Source organism: Scyliorhinus canicula, chromosome 8 (assembly GCF_902713615.1).
Source record: "Scyliorhinus canicula chromosome 8, sScyCan1.1, whole genome shotgun sequence".
In the NCBI taxonomy this organism is placed as follows: Eukaryota; Metazoa; Chordata; class Chondrichthyes; order Carcharhiniformes; family Scyliorhinidae; genus Scyliorhinus; species Scyliorhinus canicula.
This window is the reverse complement of record NC_052153.1, coordinates 168967738-168989405: the sequence shown is the minus strand read 5'-3', so window position 1 is coordinate 168989405 and position 21668 is coordinate 168967738. Positions and strand designations below refer to the sequence as shown.

The window sequence follows — 21668 nt, the reverse complement described above, 5'->3', positions numbered from 1 at the left end:
TGTAACTAGGAGTGCAAATCTGTTGATTGTGCAGAGATTGGAAATCAACCTAGGGGTGTTGCAATAGTGAGAGAATGATTGAGTGTACTGCAGATGATGGGATTTTGGAATGAAGCTTTCGCAATTAGATTGGGAGTTAAGAGTGAGAAGCAGTCAAAGGCTGGGAGGTCATTAGTCAGTGTAATGGGTTGAATGATGGAGGGTTACAGTGGAGATGCTGAAACTTCTGTTGGCAGTTCATATGAGCTGAGATTCATTGACAACATTCCTGTTTTCTCTAACAGGTCAATCATCGTCATCACCAGCGCCAGCCCTGACTGACCTCTGAGGAAAATGAGGGGACTTCAAAAGGTGCACACTCCATCCTTCATCTGCACCTAGCACCAGCTCAGATACTTGTACCTTGGTGGGATCAGGCATGTTGGACGAATGTGAGACACAAGGGTTGAGAACCACACAATCAAATGTTGGGAGCTGTGACTGATCAGGAACCTAACACTCGACGGTGGATTGTGGGAGTACTGGCCGATGCCGAGTCCCAAGCTGATGACCAGCCTCTGGATGTGCAGCAGGAGATATGCGAAGCACTGGCATGTGTACAGGGGAATGCGTGCCATGGAAGGGCTAATGATGGCGTCAATCCAAGCTTGAGCGTTGTGATCTCCCTCATGTGTGCATGTGTGGCCTCCTCCATTGAGAGAACGGTGACTCTAATAGAGATCCACGTTCAGCAAACCAGTCAATGTCTGCTGTTGATGTATACTGACCTGTATACTGACCACTGCCTGGTCATTGAGCTCAAGCAACCACCAACACGCCAGAGGGGAATTAAGTGCTTTGACTCAATGCCAGGACCTCACTCTTCTCAGGTAAGCGGGGAGGGGCTGGGGGGGAGGGGGTGGGGGCAGTGTGGTCCTCATGTTGACTGTGTTACCTTCATCCCTCTGCAGTGATACCAGAACCTCAGCGTGCCACAGCAGCAGACAATACTCCTGTTTGGACCCTTACAATGCTGGGTCCCTCATGGCCTGGAGCGCCCAGAGGATGCCTGTCAAGGACATTACAGGCAAAGGGGCATCAAGGTCAGGCATCTGCATCCAGTTCTGTTGGGAGCAACCGGGGTGCATCACAATGCAGCAGATAGAAACGATTTAAGAATATATTTTTAAAAAATATTGGTCAGCATAGGTGATGCTGTCAATCTGATGTGTTAAGAAACAGTGTTGCCTTTTTGATCATATCAGCATAACGTGGAATGGATTTTCTGTTTTTGTGAGGTTTTGGAAGTTTAACATTTGTATTAAAGAACTAAAATCCCATGATGTGAGCGTCCTCAATGTTCTCGGAAGTGTCATTGGCTGTGATAATTCTAATGGAGCCCCTGCCCTATGATGGCCTGAAATGCTCAAAGGGGTTCATCTCTCAGGGAACAAGGCAGTTCAGATAATGTTCCATGGACTCTACATTGTTATGTGAGGTGCTGCAATATGACAACCTCTTGAGTCTCACAGGAACCACATCCCTGCTTCCCCGCAGGCTCACTGGCTGCCTGGCATAGATCCTCTTGCTCTTGCTCAGAGCCCTGCTCAGAATCGTTACTAACGGAGCTATGCCGCCCTCCAAGCTCATCCTCTGCTACTTTCTCCCCCCTCTGTGGCTTGTCGAAATGTTGTGGGGAGCACAGCACACATTGAGGAGACCCCTGCCGGCACCTGCTGCAGTGGTCCACCAGCTTGGGATATCATTTTGACCTTAGCGATGGTCCACTCAGTTGTGACCCTGATGATTGTGTGGGTCCCGTTACAGCATTTCCTCTGCCTGTGTCCGTGAGCTCCTCATGGGTCAAAACCATCTCCTCAGCAGATGCCCCAGAATTTATCTGTCCAATTATGGTGGCCGGGTAAAACGTCTTGGAACTTGGGTGTGTCTGAAGATGCTTGAGTCATGAATACTCTCAGGGTATCACGCACAAGCCTGCAATGTTCTTTGTTGGTGGTCACAAACTGATTGAACAATTAAGGAATGGAACCCTTGCAGTTCATGAATTTACCTAGGTGGCTGAAGTGTTCCTTAATGGCAACATGTGTGAAGTCTATGACCCTCTTGATCCTGGGGAAACCCACTGGGGTCCCAAAGCTTTATTGATCTGACTAACCTCAGCTGTCATGAAACTGATGCTCTACTGGATAGTAGATCAGAGACTACCTGTGCAAGTGGAGTGCTGTGCCCTGCAAGGTACCACACAGATTCCCTACAGCTGCCTGGAAGGAGCCCATGGCATAGAAATGCAGGGCATCAATCATCTTCAGGTGGCAGGCATTGGGTGGTCCACAATACAGTTGGAACTAATCACCCTGCTATTGTACTGCACAGAGAAATGGTAAGCACAATTTTCAAAGACACTGACACTCTGATAGCTGCAGGTAGTAACAGGGTGATTGTGTGGAGTTTTGCACGTTCTCCCCATGTGTGCGTGGGTTTCCTCCAGGTGCTCCGTTTCCTCCCACAGTCCAAAGATGTGCAGGTTAGGTGGATTGGCCATGCTAAATTGCCCCATAGTGTCCAAAGATGTGCAGGTAAGGTGGGGTTGTGCGCCAAGGAGATAGGGCGGGGTAGGGTGCTCTTTCGGAAGATCGGTGCAGACTCGATGGGTTGAATGCCTCCTTATGCACTGGAAGGATGCTAACTGGTATGTAGTCTTCTCTGTCCTCCCATCTCTGGGGTGGGATTCTGCCCTATCCGGCGGGGCAGGGGGTCCCGGAGTGATGGAGTGGCGTGAACCACTCGGGCGTCGGGCCGCCCCAAAGGTGCGGAATCCTCCGCACATTTAGGGGCCAAGCCGTCACCTTTCGTGGCTAGGCCCACGCCGGAGTGGTTTGCGCCCCGCTGGCTGGCATGGAATGCCTTTGGCGCCACGGCAGCTGGGGCCGAAGGGACTGCTGACGTCAGCCCCGTGCATGCGCAGGGGGGATCACCTCCGCGTCGGCCATCGTGGAGGTTGACACGGCCGACGCGGAGGGGAAAGAGTGCCCCACGGCGTAGGTCCGCCCGCGGATTGGTGGGCCCCGATTTTGGGCCAGGCCACCGTGGGGGCACCCCCCGAGGTCAGATCGCCCTGCGCCCCCCCTACCGGAGCCCGCCCGCGCCGCCTGGTCTTGCCGGTAAGGGAGGTGGTTTAATTTACGCTGGCGGGAACGGCATGACAGCAGCAGGACTTCGGCCCATCGCGGGCCGGAGAATCGCCGGGGTGAGGGCCCACCGACCGGCGCGGCGCGATTCCCTCCCCCACTGAATCTCCGGTGCCGGAGAATTCGGCAGCTAGCAGGGGCGGGATTCACGCCGCCCCCCGCCGATTCTCAGAGAATCCCTCCCCAGTTTCCTCATGTGCCTGGTTTGACAGTTGTAGCTTTTGCCAAGTAAACTGCTTGACATCATAGTTTCTTAAAGCCGGAACTCTCTGTTCACACCTGCTGTATACATTTTCAGACTTATGGACGAGGTTGGAACTTTTCCTTCTTCCAGATCTTTGCTACTTCATCACCTGGTGTTCCACACCATGACATTAGATTCATGTACTTCTGATCCTTTACTCTAAATCTCCCCCCAACACCCCCCATGTCCTTATCTCAATTAAATATATTATCCTACATCTCCCCCATAAAGTCTCAGACTCTCTGAGGTGCCAATCCCCTGATCTTGTTCTGATCTCTTTCTGAGGTTGAGGGCATTCCAGACTTTCCCTTGTGCAAGTGTCCTTCTCCTGGGCAGCTGGACAGCTTTGTCTTGATTTTGTTGTCTTTATCTTCACCAGGGTATGCTTAGTAAGCCCATGTTTCTGTTGGTTTTCTTTCCAAGGATATGAAGGCATGACAGTTTCTCCTGATAAATCCCAGATCCGTTTCAGTCCTGTTTGACCTCAGTTGCTGAGCTCTTTCTGTACCTTTGTTCTGCTGGCGTCATACCCACACTCTCTCCTCAGCCTTCAGCACTGGTAGTTCACATGCTGTGTGCTTGAAGTTAAAGTTACAAGCCTGCATGTTTTTCTGTTCTACTTCATGCCATTTTACCCTCCAATGGTGGTTTGAGTTAATGTTAGATTTTAGTTTCTGTTGCGGAGCTGGAAGTTGTATCTTCAAGCTCCTTCATTCAGTAGCTGCGGTGGTGGGAAACCAGTTTGGAGCGGCGAGATTCTGTACCTCAGAAGGGCTAAATTAAAATCTTCATTCTTTTTCAAATCTTTGATGGATCGCGCATCACTCTCAGCTTCTCCATTTGTCTGAGGCTATCGAGGCAAGCTGGCTATCTGAATTAATCCATAATCCTTGGCAACATTTCGGGATAATTCACTGGCATATTGCGGATAATAGTCTGACACAAAGGGCAGAATTTTACCAAAATGTGGCAGAGTGTCAGGTCCTGACCAAAAGCCAGCGTATATCCCTCCAGGTGCATAGCCCTTTTCGGACCAGGTTTTCTGGCACCAAGCGCACAGAAACTCTGGGGACATAGTTTACGCTGTCACTCTGGCGAGGCAAGACAGCAAATCAAGCACTACAGAGATTGGGGCGCCATCTTTAAAGAGCACCCTAATCCACCTGGAATAATAATAATCATTATTATCACAAGTAAACTACGCCCCATCCTCCTCCATGACGCGGAGGAACCCCCCCCCCCCCCTCCTCCCCACAAGCATCGGGATGAGGCCCACCCCTACACGGAGGTATCAGGCCACCCTCCATAACCACAGAGGTATTGTGGGCTCCAACCCCCCCCCCTCACAACCACAGAAGCATCAGGGCACTTGCCCCGCCCTCACAGACATTGGCCACCCTCGCCCCCAACATGCATAAGGTGAACCACCCGCCACCCACAGGGCTCCCCAGAGGACCCAACCCTGGCACTGCCCGAGGCACAGAATGGCATGGCCTGGGTATTTTCCTCTTCCCCCTCCCCTACTGCAGGGTCTGCACTTACCTTGGCAACCCAGCAGGTCCCCACCAACTGATTCCTGTTCTTATATAGCTGTTGTGAGGCAGAATCATGTGGCTGAGAAGCCTTTTCATTCGATGGTAATTTATTATAATGTATGGAAATGCTGTTATGTCATTTGCGAAGGGGAGGGAATATTGGTAAACAGGATCTCGCTGGTGAGATTCTCCTGAAAATGAAAATCGCTTATTGTCACGAGTAGGCTTCAATGAAGTTACTGTGAAAAGCCCCTAGTCGCCACATTCCGGCGCCTGTCCGGGGAGGCTGGTCCTTTCCTGATTCGTGGGATTTTGCGCCCGCATCGTCGTTTGCATTCATGGCAAATGCGGTTGCAAAGTGGCCCCCAACAAAGCTGTGTGTTCAGTACGTTCTCTTCAGTGATTGAGTGACTGCTTCTGTTGTGATGTTGTGCAATCTGTTCACTTCAATCCACCTTGGATATTAATCAATGACAACAAAGAATATCTTGCCTTTAAAATCAAATAAATCCCTTTCCAGGTGTTCCCACAGCCTTCATAAAAAGTAGGAAATGACAGAGGCTCTTTGTGCTCTTTACTGTTCACTGCACAGATAAGACAATTAGAAAGAATTTCTCCTGTAGAGCAACTAATGCTGGGATTGATTACTGGACTCCCATCCAATATTTTTCTTTCCCCATGAGACCTTGGTGATGTCTTTCAAGAATACCAAGTCAAAATGTTCTTGGAATAGAATCGCTACAGTGCAGAAGGAGTCCATTCATCCCATTGAATCTGCACCGACCCTCCGAAAGAGGAACGACCTAGGACCGCACCCTTGCCCTATCACCGTAACCCCACCTAACCCGCACATCTTTGGACTGTGGAATGATACCGGAGCACCCGGAGGAAACCCACACAGACACGGGGGAAAGTGCAAACCCCACACAGATAGTCACCCAAGGCCGGAATTGAACCCGGGTCCCTGGTGCTGTGAGGCAGCAGTGCTAACCACTGTGCAGCCATGTCATCATTGAAAACTTGGAGATTGTGAGGTGCTCACTTTGTTTGAAGTACTGCCACAGCAACTGGATTGTTCAGAGTATAGTCCAGCCATCCTCTCAGATGATATTTTCTTACATGGATACATTTATCATCTTGAGGCTGCACTTGTTTGCCTCCTGCAACTTCTTTGCAGTAGTCGGCAGGTTTTGCGTAATGGGAGATGTAAAGGCTTCCATCACCTCGATGAAATTCAAATCCTCTAGATTGGTTCCTTCACTGGTTTCCTCACGTGTGCATCTGTTGTAACCTGGTACTTCCTTCAATGTACTCGGGTACGGAGTCATACCTCATTGACCTCACTCTGAAGCATTGGATTCTTGGCTGCATTTTTCCCTTTCTTGTTCAGAAGAATGAAGAGTGGTTTATGGCTTGTTTCAATTTTGAACTACAATCCCATTCTGTAGTCCGTAAATTTCTTGCACTCCCATATTGTTGTTGGTGCTTTCTTCTCAATCATAGCATATTTTTTCTCTGTGTCTCTGAATGGCCTGAAAGCATAGTAAATGAGTCTACATTTACCCTCTCTCTTTTCTGGGATTAATTCCGCACCCTAGACCTTTAGATCATGCACCTGCTGCTTTTATGGCCAATACTCTGGGTCATAATGTGCTAAAATTGGATTTGTGATTTTCTCAGAAGTATTTTGCTCCACAGCCTTCCAACACCATTGTTCACCCTGTCTAAACAACTTTCTCAAATTTCTGTCAAATTTGATAGGAACTTGCCGACTTGGTTAACCACCTCAAGTTCTGAAGTTCAGTAATTTTTCTGGGTAATAGAAACTTTCTGATCAGCTTTGTCTTTTGTGGGTTGATTGTTATTCCAGTGGATTGTACGATGTGCCTGAGAAATGAAATCATTGGTTTGGCAAACATTTTTTACTCAATTTTAAGGGTGCATCGTAACAAGGAACGAAATGACACTGCAAACAGCCACTTTGGAGGAAGTCAGGGCTATCACCAGAAACTGCCAGGCCTACGCGGAGTAGTCGGCCGCACTTCTACCGGCCTGACCGAACGCACCTAGTGAAGGCCTCCCCCCCCCTTTGAACGCCTCAGCGTGGATTTCAAAGGGCCCCTCCCCTCCACCGTCCGAAATATGTACTTTCTTAATGTGGTTGACGAATACTCCAGAATCCCCTTCGTCGTCCCATGCACTGATATGACGTCTGCCACCATCATCAAAGCCCTCAACACCATCTTCGCTCTGTTTAGTTTCCCAGCCTACATCCACAGCGTCCGGGTATCCTAATTTATGAGCGATGAGCTGCGCCAGTACCTTCTCAGCAGGGGTATAACCTCGAGCAGGATGACCAGCTACAACCCCGGGGAAACGGGCAGGTGGAGCAGGAGAATGGGACGGTCTGGAGGGCTGTCCAGCTGGCCCTACGGTCCAGAAATCTCCCGGCCTCCCACTGGCAGGAGGTCCTCCCCAACGCCCTTCACTCCATTCGGTCGCTCCTTTGCACTGCGACTAACGGAACTCCCCATGAACATCTCTTTGTCTTCCCCAGGAAGTCCACCTCCGGGGTTTCATTCCTAACGTGGCTGGCAGCCCTTGGACCTGTTCTCCTCCGTAAGCATGTATGGCTCTACAAGGCAGACCCGTTGGTTGAGAAGGTACAGCTACTTCACACAAACCCGCAGTACGTCTACGTGGCATACCCCGACGGCCGCCAAGACACAGTCCCTCAGGGACCTGGCACCAGCTGGGTCCCCACACACTATCCCCTCTGCCCCGGCGCCACCCCCTCCCCCCCCAACACACTCCACCACAGCCCCCACTCCAGGACGATCCGTCCTCCCCGTAGTCGCACCCGGGATGAAGATGAGGTCGACACGCTCCCGGAGTCACCGACGCCTGAACCAACGCCTGCATCGCCACCGGGACTGCGGCGCTCGCTACGACGGGTCAAGGCGCCCGATCATCTGAATTTGTAAACTAGTCGTAAAATGTTAAACACCTGCATGCAAATAGCCTTCCACCACCCCCGCTGGACTTTTTTTTAACGGGATAAATGTGGTAGTCACCACTGTGGTATTGTTGTATTGTATATATCGTATATAAGGTGTATTACGGTAAGGCCCCTGTACTACAGATACGGGGGTAGATCCCTGCCTGCTGGCTCCGCTCAGTAGGCGGAGTATAAATGTGTGGGCTCTCCGAGCTGCAGCCATTTCAACAGCAGCTGCGGAGACACATCTCTGCGTAATAAAGCGTTTCGTCGTAATTGATAGTGCATCAATCTGCAAAGCACAAGTCATTCTCAATCCATATTCAAGATGATGTTGCTTTGGATAGTTGACGATTGAGATTATGAATTGTATCCTCAGCTGAAAAAGCTTGGCACAGTGCGCCTGCGTATGTTCACTTGCAGTAAATTCCAAGGCTCTTTTACATAACATCAAAAATAAACCTGCTTTTCACCATTGCTTGTTTGTCTACCTTTTGGTCTTGCTAACAGCAGCTTTCAGCGTCACAACAAGATGTGACTATTTGAGCTGTCCCTTTAATGGAAGCTTAAAGAGCAAATGCAATTATGCCTAGAGGCATGTACAAGTTACAACAGGTTTAACAGGTTTGTTGCTTTTGTTGGGTGTGGAATGTCATCATTGATGAAAAGCAGCAAGGTAGAAACATGGTTGTGTTTGGTACTGAAGCACTTTTCATTGACCTCTTTCCAGCAGTCTATGAGCTCAGTAAATCATATCAATCTCACTGATTGTGTTTACATTTTTCTTCTTGCAGGTATTAACAGGCAGGAGCACCATCATTACAGGGACAAAAAAGCAGGAAAAGCACAAAAGGAACAATGATCAAAAAGCTAAAGTGGAAGTCCTCCAAATCTTGAAATGCTAACATTTCCAAAGACTTACCACCTTCATGAAATGAACTCAACAAGTCTTAAGTTCTAATAAAAATGTGAAACGTGTGCAGCAGAAAATCAATCGCGCCTTGAATATATGCCATTTTACAGTCGAAAAGATAATTTCTGCCCACAGAAATTTGTGTCGATGGTGCCAGCCGATGACTCAATAAAACACGGATACAGCATTCTTCTGTCTGCTTTTAATGCAAGCATTAACCTGTTTATTTTAATGTAATCAATCTCCCCCATGCCACTGGGGAATCCAGAATCAAGGACAGTTTTCAGCTAACGCAGGACAAGAGAACAGGGTTCATTGAACCAGGATGTACAGGTGCAATGGAGCCCCTACTTTGACGTTGTACATTCTGTTCTTACTTTTATATGATGCTTTGATTGTGTGTTAATAGTTATGGTAAACAAAAACATATATGACAAATTGTGGAGCAGAGAGGTGCAGTTGGTTGAAGCGTCAGAGTTTCTCTGCATTAGGGGAGCTGGCGCATACAGAACTGAGATACTAAAGTGCCAGTACTGGTCGGACTTTACTACATGGCATTTACATGAGTAATTTTGATTATAAATAAGACATAGACATTTATAATGGAAGGGACGATACTAAAGTGCAACTGAAATGCGTCACAAAGTAAGTTTATCAGGAAGGAAGGGCAAGATTGTATTGTACTATAGATAGGTTAATGCCTTTGCTGAATTAATATATAAAGGAATGTCATATTACTTTTGCTAATATTGTCAGGTGTTTTCTGGTGATTTACTGCTGTTTATAATCAAAAAAATTGAACCCGGTTTGTCAATAATACATCATAACGTGAGCACAACTTACATTTCTATTTCGTATCTTTTTAAAAAAATTTCTTTATTCTCCTTTTTCGCATTTTCTCCCGAATTTACACCCACCAACAATAAACAATAATCAGCAACAAATATGTCAATCCCCATATCAATAACAACAATCCCATCCTCCCACCAACCCCCAAACATTAGCCCGCATGTTTACATAAACAAATGACAAAAAGGAATCAGGAATCACCCTTAGTCACCATTAACACACACCGTCCCCCTCCTCTCAACCCTCCCACCCACCCCCCCCCCCCCAACTAATGTTCGATGTTATCTAGTTCTTGAAAGTGCTTGATGAATAATGCCCATGAATTGTAGAAACCCTCCTGTGGTGAATGTGATTCACACCGGATTATAATCTACATGTGTCTATATTGTAAGTGCAGTTGCACTACCTGGCCTCCAGGGGGAGTAGCTCTGGGAATGCTCGAGAGTTCACGGTAGCATGGTGGTTAGCATCAATGCTTCACAGCTCCAGGGTCCCAGGTTCGATTCCCGGCTGGGTCACTGTCTGTGTGGAGTCTGCACGTCCTCCCTGTGTGTGCTTGGGTTTCCTCCGGGTGCTCCGGTTTCCTCCCACAGTCCAAAGATGTGCGGGTTAGGTGGATTGGCCATGCTAAATTGCCCGTAGTGTAAGGTTAATGGGGGGATTGTTGGGTTACGGGTATACGGGTTACGTGGGTTTAAGTAGGGTGATCATTGCTCGGCACAACATCGAGGGCCGAAGGGCCTGTTCTGTGCTGTACTGTTCTATGTTCTAGTTGTACGGGGCTTCTCCCTTGGCACTGCCCAGGACTCCTCCCCCGGGAGCTGCTGTATAAAGATCAGTGCCACAGGGTCAGCCGGCCAGTTCACCGAAAGTTCAACGGCTAACAGGCTAGCTCTGTTTTAAGTATATTAAAACCGCTATTCTAATCCTACAAGCACGTGTCCGTAGAATTGTTGGTTCCAACAATTTAATATACTTAGGAAACAGTCGAAGAAATCATGGAAGCAGCCCTCAAGCCTGGACGCCTAGAACTCGACCCACAGGATGGAGAGGCTAAGGAAATTTTTTCCCACTGGCTGAGATGTTTTAAAGCCTACCTGGCAGAAGCCAGCACCGCCGGAACAACGGAGGAACAAAAACTCAGCCTACTGCACGCGAGGGTAAGCCACAGAATCTCCACACAGCTGAATCCGGCCGGTTCTTACACCGCAGCGCTGACAACATTGGACAAAATGTACGTTAGGCTCATTAACGAGGTTCATGCATGCCATGTGTTTACGACTCGCTGTCAGCGGCCTACAGAAACGCTTGCCGAGTTTGTAAGGGAATTGAACAATCTTTCCAATGACTGTAATTATCAAGCCGTTACCGCGGCTGAACATAGGGTGCTTGCTGTGCGGGACGTTTTCGTAGCGGGCCTTAGGTCTAACTATGTGCGCCAAAGACTGCTAGAAAAGGGGGCCCAGGAATTAGACACTACTGTGGAGGCTGCTACCACTATGGAAGTTTCCTTCCACAGCCTCACGTCGTTTCCCGCGGACCCCGCGACCTCATCGTGGACCCCCGACCAACAGTCCCCCCAGGCCTGTGCCGCACGGCCCCCCAGCTACCGCGCTGCCAGAGCCAGTTACTCTGCTGCCCCAGCCAACTACTCAGCTGATCCAGCCAGCTACTCAGCTGCCCCAGCCAGCTACTCAGCTGCCCCAGCCAGCTACTCAGCTGCCCCAGCCTGCCATTTCTGTGGCCAAAGCCAGCACCCACGGCAGCACTGCCCAGCCCGATCCGTGACCTGCAGCAGCTGCGGGAAGAAAGGCCACTATGCCAGAGTGTGCCTCGCGAAAAGGGCCCCAGTTTTTAACTCCCCAGCAGAGAGAACAAATCGCTCCCAACACCAGCGGGCCCGCGGGACCCGAAACGCTGCGGCCTATGCCCCGACTCCGCCCCCTCCCACCACATGCGATCCATGGGGGCCGCCATCTTGGCAAACCCCCACCATGCGGCCGGCCACGTGCGACTCATGGGGGCCGCCATCTTCCTCGCCGCTCACCACGTGCGATCCACGGGCCCCATCTGCATCGGCATGCTCAGAAAGCTCATCTGAAGAATACGACTTCCCCGGGCACTCACCACGCGGCCCGCAACTCAACGCGGTCACCTTGGATCAATCCCGCCCCAAGCACCTACGAAGTTCGATGGCGGAGGTCCAGATCAACTGGTACAGCACGCCATGCCTCTTTGACTCCGGGAGCACCAAGAGCTTTATACATCCAGAGCTGGTAAGACGCTGTTCGCTTTCTATTTTTCCGGTGAGCCAAACTATCGCCCTCGCTTCGGGCTCCCACTCAGTCCAAATCCAAGGATGCACCGTCGCTACGCTAACAATTCGAGTCGCTAGTTATTCTAAATTTAAACTTTATGTCCTGCCCGACCTCTGCGCGCCACTCTTATTAGGCCTGGATTTCCAGTGCAACCTCAAGAGCCTCACCCTCAGCTTCGGCGGGTCCCTGCCCCCACTCACTATCTGCAGCCTAGCCACGCTGCGCATCTCCCCCCTCCTCTCTTCGCCAATCTCACTCCAGATTGCAAGCCAGTAGCTACTCGCAACAGGCGATACAGCCTACAGGATAGGGTCTTTATCTGATCGGAGGTCCGACGGCTGCTCAGTGAGGGGATCATAGAGGCCAGTAATAGTCCCTGGAGAGCTCAGGTGGTGGTAGTCAAGACCGGGGAAAAAGTTTGCATGGTCGTCGACTATAGCCAGACCATAAATCGCTTTACGCTCCTAGACGCGTATCCCCTCCCCAGAATTGCAGACATGGTTAATCAGATCGCCCAATATCGGCTATTTTCCACGGTGGATCTGAAGTCTGCATACCACCAGCTCCCAATCCGCCGGGAAGACCGCCACTACACGGCGTTCGAGGCCGATGGCTGCCTCTTCCACTTCCTCCGGGTTCCCTTCAGCGTCACCAATGGGGTTTCGGTGTTCCAACGAGCAATGGACCGAATGGTAGACCAGTACGGGCTGCGGGCCATGTTTCCGTATCTGGACAATGTTACCATCTGCGGCTATGACCAGCAGGACCACGACGCCAACCTCCACTGTTTTCTCCAAACGGCACAGAAATTAAATCTCACTTACAACAAGGAGAAATGCGTTTTCCGCACAAACAGACTGGCCATCCTCGGCTACGTCGTGGAGAATGGAGTCCTGGGCCCAGACCCGGACTGCATGCGCCCCCTCTTAGAACTCCCCCTCCCTCATTGCCCCAAGGCCCTCAAACGGTGCTTGGGGTTCTTTTCATACTAAGCCCAGTGGGTCCCTCAATATGTGGACAAAGCCCGCCCACTCTTTAAGGCCACACGATTTCCCCTGTCTGCTGAGGCGCGCCAGGCCTTCAGCTGCATCAAGGAGGACATCACCAAAGCAGCCATGCGGGTGGTGGATGAATCCACTCCCTTTCAGGTTGAGAGCGACGCCTCAGAGGTAGCTCTAGCAGCCACTTTAAATCAGGCAGGGAGGCCCGTTGCATTTTTCTCCCGTACCCTATCCGCTTCAGTACTCCGACTCTCCTCAGTCGAGAAGGAAGCGCAAGCCATCATGGAGGCTGTTCGTCACTGGAGGCACTACCTCGCAGGTAGGAGGTTCACCCTCATCACCGACCAACGATCGGTTGCCTTTATGTTTGACAACACGCAAAGGGGCAAAATAAAAAATGATAAAATCCTTTGGTGGAGGATCGAACTCTCCACCTATAGTTACGATATTAAATATCGACCGGGGAAGCTCAACGAGCCCTCGGATGCCCTAACCCGCGGGACATGCGCCAGCGCAGATCAGCCGTCTGAAAGCCATCCACGTGGACCTCTGCCATCCAGGGGTCACCCGGCTCGCCCACTACATCAGAGCCCGAAACCCGCCTTTCTCCAACGAGGAGGTAAAAGCGGTCACCAGGGACTGCCCGATCTGTGCGGAGTGCAAACCGCACTTCTATAGACCAGACAGGGCCCACCTGGTCAAGGCTTCTAGGCCCTTTGAACGCCTTGCGATCGATTTCAAAGGGCCACTCCCCTCCACTAACAAGAACATTTATTTCCTCAACATCATCGACGAGTTCTCCCGATTCCCTTTTGCCATTCCATGCCCTGATATGACCTCCCACACAGTCATTAGGGCCCTGCATAGTGTCTTCACCCTGTTCGGTTTCCCCAGCTACGTGCACAGCGACCGGGGTTCGTCCTTTATGAGCGACGAGCTGCGTCAGTACCTGCTCGACAAGGGCATCGCCTCGAGCAGGACTACCAGCTACAACCCCAGGGGGAACGGGCAGGTGGAGAGGGAGAACGCAAAGGTCTGGAAGACCGTCCTGCTGACCCTCCGGTCTAGAAAACTCCAAGTCTCCCAATGGCAAGAAGTCCTCCCAGACGCGCTCCCCGCTATCAGATCCCTCCTCTGTACAGCTACAAATCAAACCCCTCACGAGCGACTCTTCATTTTTTCTTGGGGCACTACCACGGGAGTCTCACTTCCGGCGTGGCTGAGGACACCAGGACCGGTCCTCCTGAGGAAGCACGTCAGGGGGCACAAAACTGACCCCCTTGTGGAAAAGGTGCGCCTCCTCCATTCCAACCCCCAGTACGCATTCGTGGAGTTCCCGGACGGTCGCCAGGACACGGTATCCCTTCGGGACCTGGCACCCGCTGGATCCAGCCCCCCACCCCCCACTCCCACTGAGGAACCCCTTACCCCATTCCCTATGCTGCCGCCCCCTCGCGCCCCTGATTCCGCAAGCTCACCCCACCGGTTCCACGCGCCGGAACCAGCCCGCCCCCAGCGCCCCCAGTCTCCGGTCGAGTCAGAGGTGTATAAAGTTTGGACGAGACCCGCCCCGGAGTCTGCCATCGTACCCCAGCTCTCAACACCCACCCAGCCACCGCAAGAGGCTGCAACCCCGGTGCTCCGCAGATCGAAAAGAACAATTCGTCCACCGGACAGACTAACTCTGTGAGCCACCACCCCCGCTGGACTCGGTTTTTTTTCACAGGGGGTGAATGTGGTGAATGCGATTCACACCGGATTATAATCTGTATAAACATGTGTCTATATTGTCAGTACAGTTGCACTACCTGACCTCCAGGGGGAGTAGCTCTGGGAATGCTCGAGGGTTGTACTGGGCTTCTCCCTTGGCTCCGCCCAGGACTCCTCCCCCGGGAGCTGCTGTATAAAGATCAGTGCCACAGGGTCAGCCGGCCAGTTCACCGAAAGTTCAACGGCTAACAGGCTAGCTCTGTTGTAAGTATATTAAAACCGCTATTCTAATCCTACAAGCACGTGTCCGTAGAATTGTTGGTTCCAACACCTCCATCCTTCCCCTCAGTTCAAACTTAACCTTCTCAAGAGTCAAGAATTCCAACAGATCCCCCCGCCATGTCAGGGCACAGGGTGGGGAGGCTGCTCTCAATCCCATCAGGATCCGGCTTCGGGCGATCAACAAGGTGAAGGCTACAACATCTGCCTCCGCACACGTTTTCAATACTGGCTGGTCCGACATCCCAAATATGGCCACCCGGGGGCCCGGGTCTAGTTTCACGTCCACCACTTTAGAAACTACCCTAAAAACCTCCTTCCAGTAATCCTCCAGCTTTGGACAGGATCAAAACATATGAAAGCGATTAGCGGGGCCCCCCCCTCTCTGCAAAGTTCACACACATCTTCTACTCCTTCAAAGAATCGGCTCATCCTCACCCTCGTGGGATGTGCTCTGTGTACCACCTTCTGCTGTCTCAGCCCCAACTTCGCGCACAAGTTGGAGGCATTCACTCTCCAGAGCACCTCACACCAGACCCCTCCTCCATATCCTCTTCCAACTCTTCCTCCCACTTTGCTTTGATCCCTTCCAGTGGTGCCTTCTCCTCTTCCAAAATAGCTCCGTACACAGCTGACACTACCCTCTTCTCCAGTGCCCCTGTCGTCAGCACTTCCTCCAGCAATGTGGAGGCCGGGTCCTCCGGGAAGCTCTGTATCTCCTTTCTGGCAAAATCTCGAACCTGCATGTATCTAAATATTTCCCCCTGCTCCAGCCCATACTTTGCTTCCAGCTCCTTCAATCTTGCAAACCGACCCCTGAGAAACAAATCTTTCAGTGTCTTAATCCCCTTCTCCTCCCATTTCCAAAAATTTCCATCCCACCTCGCTGGCTCAAATCTGTGGTTCCCCCGAATCAGCATTTCCTTTGACCCTGTCCCCAACCCAAAGTGTTGGCAAAACTGCCTCCAAATTCTCAATGAAGCTATTATTACCAGACTCCCTGAGTACTTTCCCGGGTTTGTCTGTGCGGAGTCTGCACGTTCTCCCCATGTCTGCATGGGTTTCCTCCGGGTGCTCCTGTTTCCTCCCGCAGTCCAAAGACGTGCAGGTTAAGTGGATTGGCCATGATAAATTGCCCTTAGTGACCAAAAAGGTCAGGAGGGACTATTGGGTTACAGGGATAGGGTGGAAGTGAGGGCATAAGTGGGTCAGTGCAGACTCGATGGGACGAATGGCCTCCTTCTGCACTGTTCTATGTTCTAAAAACTCTCATCCAATCTGACCCACTGGGAATCAAACCCTCTTACCCAGCTCCGCACCTTCTCCACATTCGCCGGCCAGTATTAATACGTCAGGTTCGGGAGACCCAAACCCCCTGCCTGCCTTCCCCTCTGTAGCAGCACCTTTCTAATTCTGGCCACATTCCCTCCCCATATGAACAAGGTAATCCTTCCCTCAATCTCCCTGAAAAAAGCCTTTGGCAGGAAAATCGGCAGGCAATGAAAAATAAACAGAAATCGCAGCAACAGTTCATTTTAACCGCCTGTACCCGACGCACCAGTGACAGAGGGAGACCATCCCACCTTGCCAGATCAGCTTTCACTCTCCCCACCAAACTAGAAACGTTGTACCTACGGAGCTTCCCGCCCGCCACAACATCTGGGCAACCTGCACCCCCAGGTACCTAAAGTGAGTCCCTGCCCTATGGAATGGCAGCCCCCCCCCCCCCACCCCCCACCCCTGCCCCCACCCATGGCCAAGACACCACAAAATACTCACTCTTGTCTAGATTTAGTTTGTACCCCGAGAAAGACCCAAACACTCGAAGCAGCTCCAATGTTCCCCCATCGACACAATCGGTTCCGACACGTATAACAGCAAGTCATCGGCATACAAGGACACCCTATGCCAGTATTCTTCAAACTTTTTATCCGGGGACCCATTTTTACCAACCGGCCAACCTTTGGGACCCAACCTGGCTGACCTTCACGACCCACGTCGGCCGACCTTCGCGACCTACGCCGGCCGACCTGCGCGACCCACCATTTTCTCTTGCCTTGTTTGCTGCTGACAAAAATGGAGGAAATGGTTTTGGGTCCCATTGGCCCTCATACACGCTCCTCCAATGGAACCTGTTGGATGAAGGTGAAGCCTTTCGGTGTTAGAAAGTATGGAGTCTCCATCTGTCCAATGTTCTGCATTTTTTCATGTAAATATTTATCAAATAACACCCCCCCTCGAACTTGTAAAAAAAATAAAAAATAAAATGAACAAAAAAAATGAAAAAAATAAAAATTAAATGAACAAAATAAATGAATAAACGAATAAAAAATAAAATGAACAAAATAAATGAATAAACGAATAAAAACCACTACGTAACTTGTAAACCAAAAAGTTGCAAACGTTTTTAAAAAATAGCAGCCGCACTGCACATGCGCGCCGATCATTGTGCGCACATACGCAATGCGGCTGACTTTTTTTAACATGTTTGCAGCCACTTGCAGCCGGTGTTATTAAAAGCCAATGGCGGACAACGGCTCCGCGACCCTCCCAACACCCGGCCGCGACCCACCCAGGGGTCGCGCCCCCGACTTTGAAGAACACTGCCGTATGCTCTATCCCCCTCCCCCGCACTATTCCTTTCCATACCCCTGAACTTCTTAATGCGATGGCCAATGGCTCAATTGCGAGTGCAAACAGCAGGGGGGGACATAGGACATTCCTGCCTAGTCCCACGGTGGAGAGAAACGTATCTTGAGCTGATGTTCTTTGTGCAGACACTTGCCCTCAGCTCCTTATATAGTAGCTTTACCAGTTCACAAATCTTGGTCCAATCCCAAACCGCTCCAGAACTGCCATCAAGTACCCCATTCTACCTGGTCGAACTCCTTCTCAGCGTCCAATGCCACAACCACCTCTGTTTCCTTCCACTCAGACGGTGCCATTAAGACATTCAGTACCCTTCTAATGTTTGAAAAGAGCTGCCTCCCTCTCACGAACCCCGTCTTATCTTTACCTATCACCTTCAGGAGACACTCCTCCAGCCTACCCGCCAGTACCTTCGCCAATACTTTTGCATCCACATTCAGAAGTGATATGGGCCTATATGACCCACACTCCGTCGGATTCTTATCTTATTTTAGCAACGGGAAAATTGATGCCTGCCCCAAAGTTTGTGGCAACTCCCCCTTCCCTATCGCCTCTTCAAACATCCCCAAAATCAGGGGTGCCAGCTTATCCTTTTTATCCTTGAATTTTTTAATAAAATTCCACCGGAAACCCATCTGGCCCTGCCGCCTTCCCCGACTGCATCCTCCCAATCGCATCCTTTATCTCCTGCTCCACTATTGCTCCTTCTAATTGATGAGACCATCAATTCACAATACACATGATTGGAAGTGAACAGTGGTTTTAATAGTCTTACAACTGAGCCTGCCTGCGACGAGATGAACTGGCAGAAGGCTCACGACTGCAGAACTTTATAGTTCCGGTTAGTGGGAGGAGCCATGGACGGAGCCATGGGCGGAACCAAGGGTGGAGCCCAGTACAAACTCCTCATCTCCCCCTATGGGCAGAGCCGCCCAACGGCTCGTATACAGAGCCCACAAGGATACAATACATATAGTACAACACAGTGTGAATTACTAGGTTTATAATTCACCACACTAATGTAGCCCTGTCCCCCTCCCCTAACCTCAGGTACTCCAACCCATCTAGAAATTCCTGCATCTCACGGTTCTCCCCCAGGTGGATCTGACCTGTACAACCTCTCATAAAATTCCTCAAAAACCTTGTTAATCAGATCCGGAGCCGCCACCAACATCCCTGCCCTATCCCTCACCTGCACAATTTCCCTTGCCGTTGCTTCCCTCTGGTGCTGACCTGCTAACATACCTTACCTCCATGTTCGTAAACTGCACCCCTTGCTCGTCTCAGTTGGCGTACCACCTTCCTGGTAGATAGTCGGTCAAAGCTGGCCTGTAGTTCCTTTCTCTTGTCCAGCTTTGCTGAGTCCCCATCTTCTGCATAACTCCTATCTGCCTCCAATATCTCATCTATTACCCTCTGCCTCTCCAACCTCTGCTCTTTGTCCAACCAGGCTTAAACAAAATCACCTCCCCCCTCACCACCACCTTTACAGCCTCCCAGACGACCGATTTGGACACCACACCTGTACAGTTGAAACCTACATATTCCTTAATTAACTTTTCAATTTTGTCACAGAATACTTGTTTAGTCCCACATCTAATTTCCACCCCGGCCTCGGCCTTTCTCCAGTACCGTATCCACCCAATGCGGAGCATGATCTGACACTGCCGAGTATCTATTCTGGGCAGAGAGTAGCAATGGGAGAGTGAAAGCTGATCTGGCAAGGTGGGACAGTCTCCCTCTGTCACTGGCGGGTCGGGTACAGGCGGTTAAAATGAACGTGTCACTGCGATTTCTGTTTATTTTTCAATGCCTGCCGATTTTCCTGCCAAAGGCTTTTTTCAGAGAGATTGAGGGAAGGATTATGTCGTTCATATGGGGAGGGAAGGTGGCCAGAGTTAGAAATTGCCGAGTATCTATTCTGTATCTTAATTGAACATCTAACAAATAGATCTTTCAAAATGCTGGAAGTAAAAAAGCACCAAAATCGCAGCTGATCACTGACTGCAGCTGGACACAAATGTGAGTTTGGGAATTTGATGAGCGACGGAATTTCAAGAGTTAATTTTAGGGGCTGGTTTAGCACAGTGGGCTAAACAGCTGGCTTGTAATGTCGAACAAGGCCAGCAGCGCGGGTTCAATTCCTGTACCGGCCTCCCCGAACAGGTGCCGGAATGTGGCGACTAGGGACTTTTCCCAGTAATTTAATTGAAGCTTACTTGTGACAATAAGCGATTATTATTATTAATTTTAAGGGTCAATTTCTTTTTAAAATCCAGTCTGTTCTGCAGTTCACGTTTGCCTACATTTGACTGTTAAGGTTATTTGACTGTTAAAGCCGGTGAACCTTACGTCAGTGGTAGGGAAAGAACTGGAGAGAATTCTTTGAGACGGGATCTACTCCCATTTGGAAGCAAATGGACGTATTAGCGAGAGGCAGCACGGTTTTGTGAAGGGGAGCTTGTGTCTCACTAACTTGATAAAGTTTTTCGAAGAAGTCACAAAGGTAACTGATGCAGGTAGGGCAGTGGATGTTGTCTATATGGACTTCAGTAAGGCCTTTGACAAGGTACCTTGTGGTAGACTGGTACAAAAGGTGAAGTCACACGGGATCAGGGGTGAGCTGGCAAGGTAGATGCAGAACTGGCTAGGTTATAGAAGGCAGAGAGTAGCAATGGAAGGGTGCTTTTCTGATTGGAGGGCTGTGACTACTGGTGTTCCGCAGGGATCGGTGCTGGGCCCTTTGCTGTTCGTAGTATATATAAATGATTTGGAGGAAAATGTAACTGGTCTGATGAGTAAGTTTGCAGACGACAGAAAGGTTGGTGGAATTGCGGATAGCGATGAGGACTGTCGGAGGATACAGCAGGATTTAGATCGTTTGGAGACTTGGGCGAAGAGATGGCAGATGGAGTTTAATCCGGACAGATGTGAGGTAATGGATGGTCTAATGCAGGTAGGAAATATACAGTGAATGGTAGAGTCAAACTTGTCTAGAGTATTGACAGTCAGAGAGATCTCGGTGTACAGGTCCACAAGTCACTGAAAGGGGCAACACAGGTGGAGAAGGTAGTCAAGAAGGAATACGGCATGCTTGCCTTCATTGGCCGGGGCATTGAGTATAAGAATTGGCAAGTCATTTTGCAGCTGTATAGAACCTTAGTTAGGCCACACTTGGAGGAAAGTGTTCAATTCTGGTCGGCACACTACCAGAAGGTTGTGGAGGCTTTAGAGAGGGTGCAGAAGAGATTCACCAGGATGTTGCCTGGTATGGAGGGCATTAACTATGAGGAGCAGTTGAATAAACTTAGTTTGTTCTCACTGGAACGACAGAGGTTGAGGGGTGACCTGATAGCGGCCTACAAAATTATGAGGGGCATAGACAGGGTGGCTATTTCCCAGAGTGGAGGGGTCAATTACTGGGGGGCATAGGTTTAAGATGCGAGTGGCAAGGTTTAGAGGAAATGTACGAGGTAAGTTTTTTTACACAGAGGGTAGTGGGTGCCTGGAACAGCCAAAGGAGGTGGTGGAAGCAGGGACGATAGTGAAGAGAAAAGTGCAAGGCTTGTGGAACAGTGGTTAACTGAATAATTTGTTACAGGATTCAATATCGCGATCAGTTTAATGATGTTGCTACGAAAACAATGAATTTAAAGTGTGGTATATTTGGGTGCCTCGGGGAGAGATACAAGTTAGGTGAAAAGCATCAAATGAATGCTCAAAGAATCACCAGAAGAAAACTTGGCACCTGTGCCAGTCCCTAGAGGAAACTTTGAGACAAGCGAGTGGGAATTCTTCACGTGTTTATGTGAAGATATTGCTGGATAAAGAAATATTGGGAAATTGAATTATCTTCTTGTGTTTGTATTGAGATCTTTCAACCTTTTTTGTCTGGTGTAATGTAGTCCATTGTTCTTATTTCATAAATATTTTATTCTTTATGTTAAAATTTTATCAGCGGACTGCTGTGAATTTGTTCAGTAA

At 50.0% G+C, this 21668-nt stretch overlaps 1 protein-coding gene across 4 annotated transcripts in view; it reads left to right on the top strand.

Annotated features, from left to right (window-relative positions):
* LOC119970687 (solute carrier family 22 member 5-like) overlaps positions 1-9615 on the top strand; it is a 193479-nt gene extending 183864 nt beyond the window's left edge. For 3 of the 4 annotated variants that reach the window (XR_005461660.1, XM_038805705.1, XM_038805709.1), the window contains one exon: positions 8760-9615. The gene's annotated coding sequence lies outside the window, so the exon portion shown is untranslated. Of the gene's footprint in view, positions 1-284; positions 870-8759 lie in introns of all 4 variants that reach the window. The other variant, XR_005461659.1, reaches the window with a different exon arrangement.
* Positions 9616-21668: the final 12053 nt, after the last annotated feature.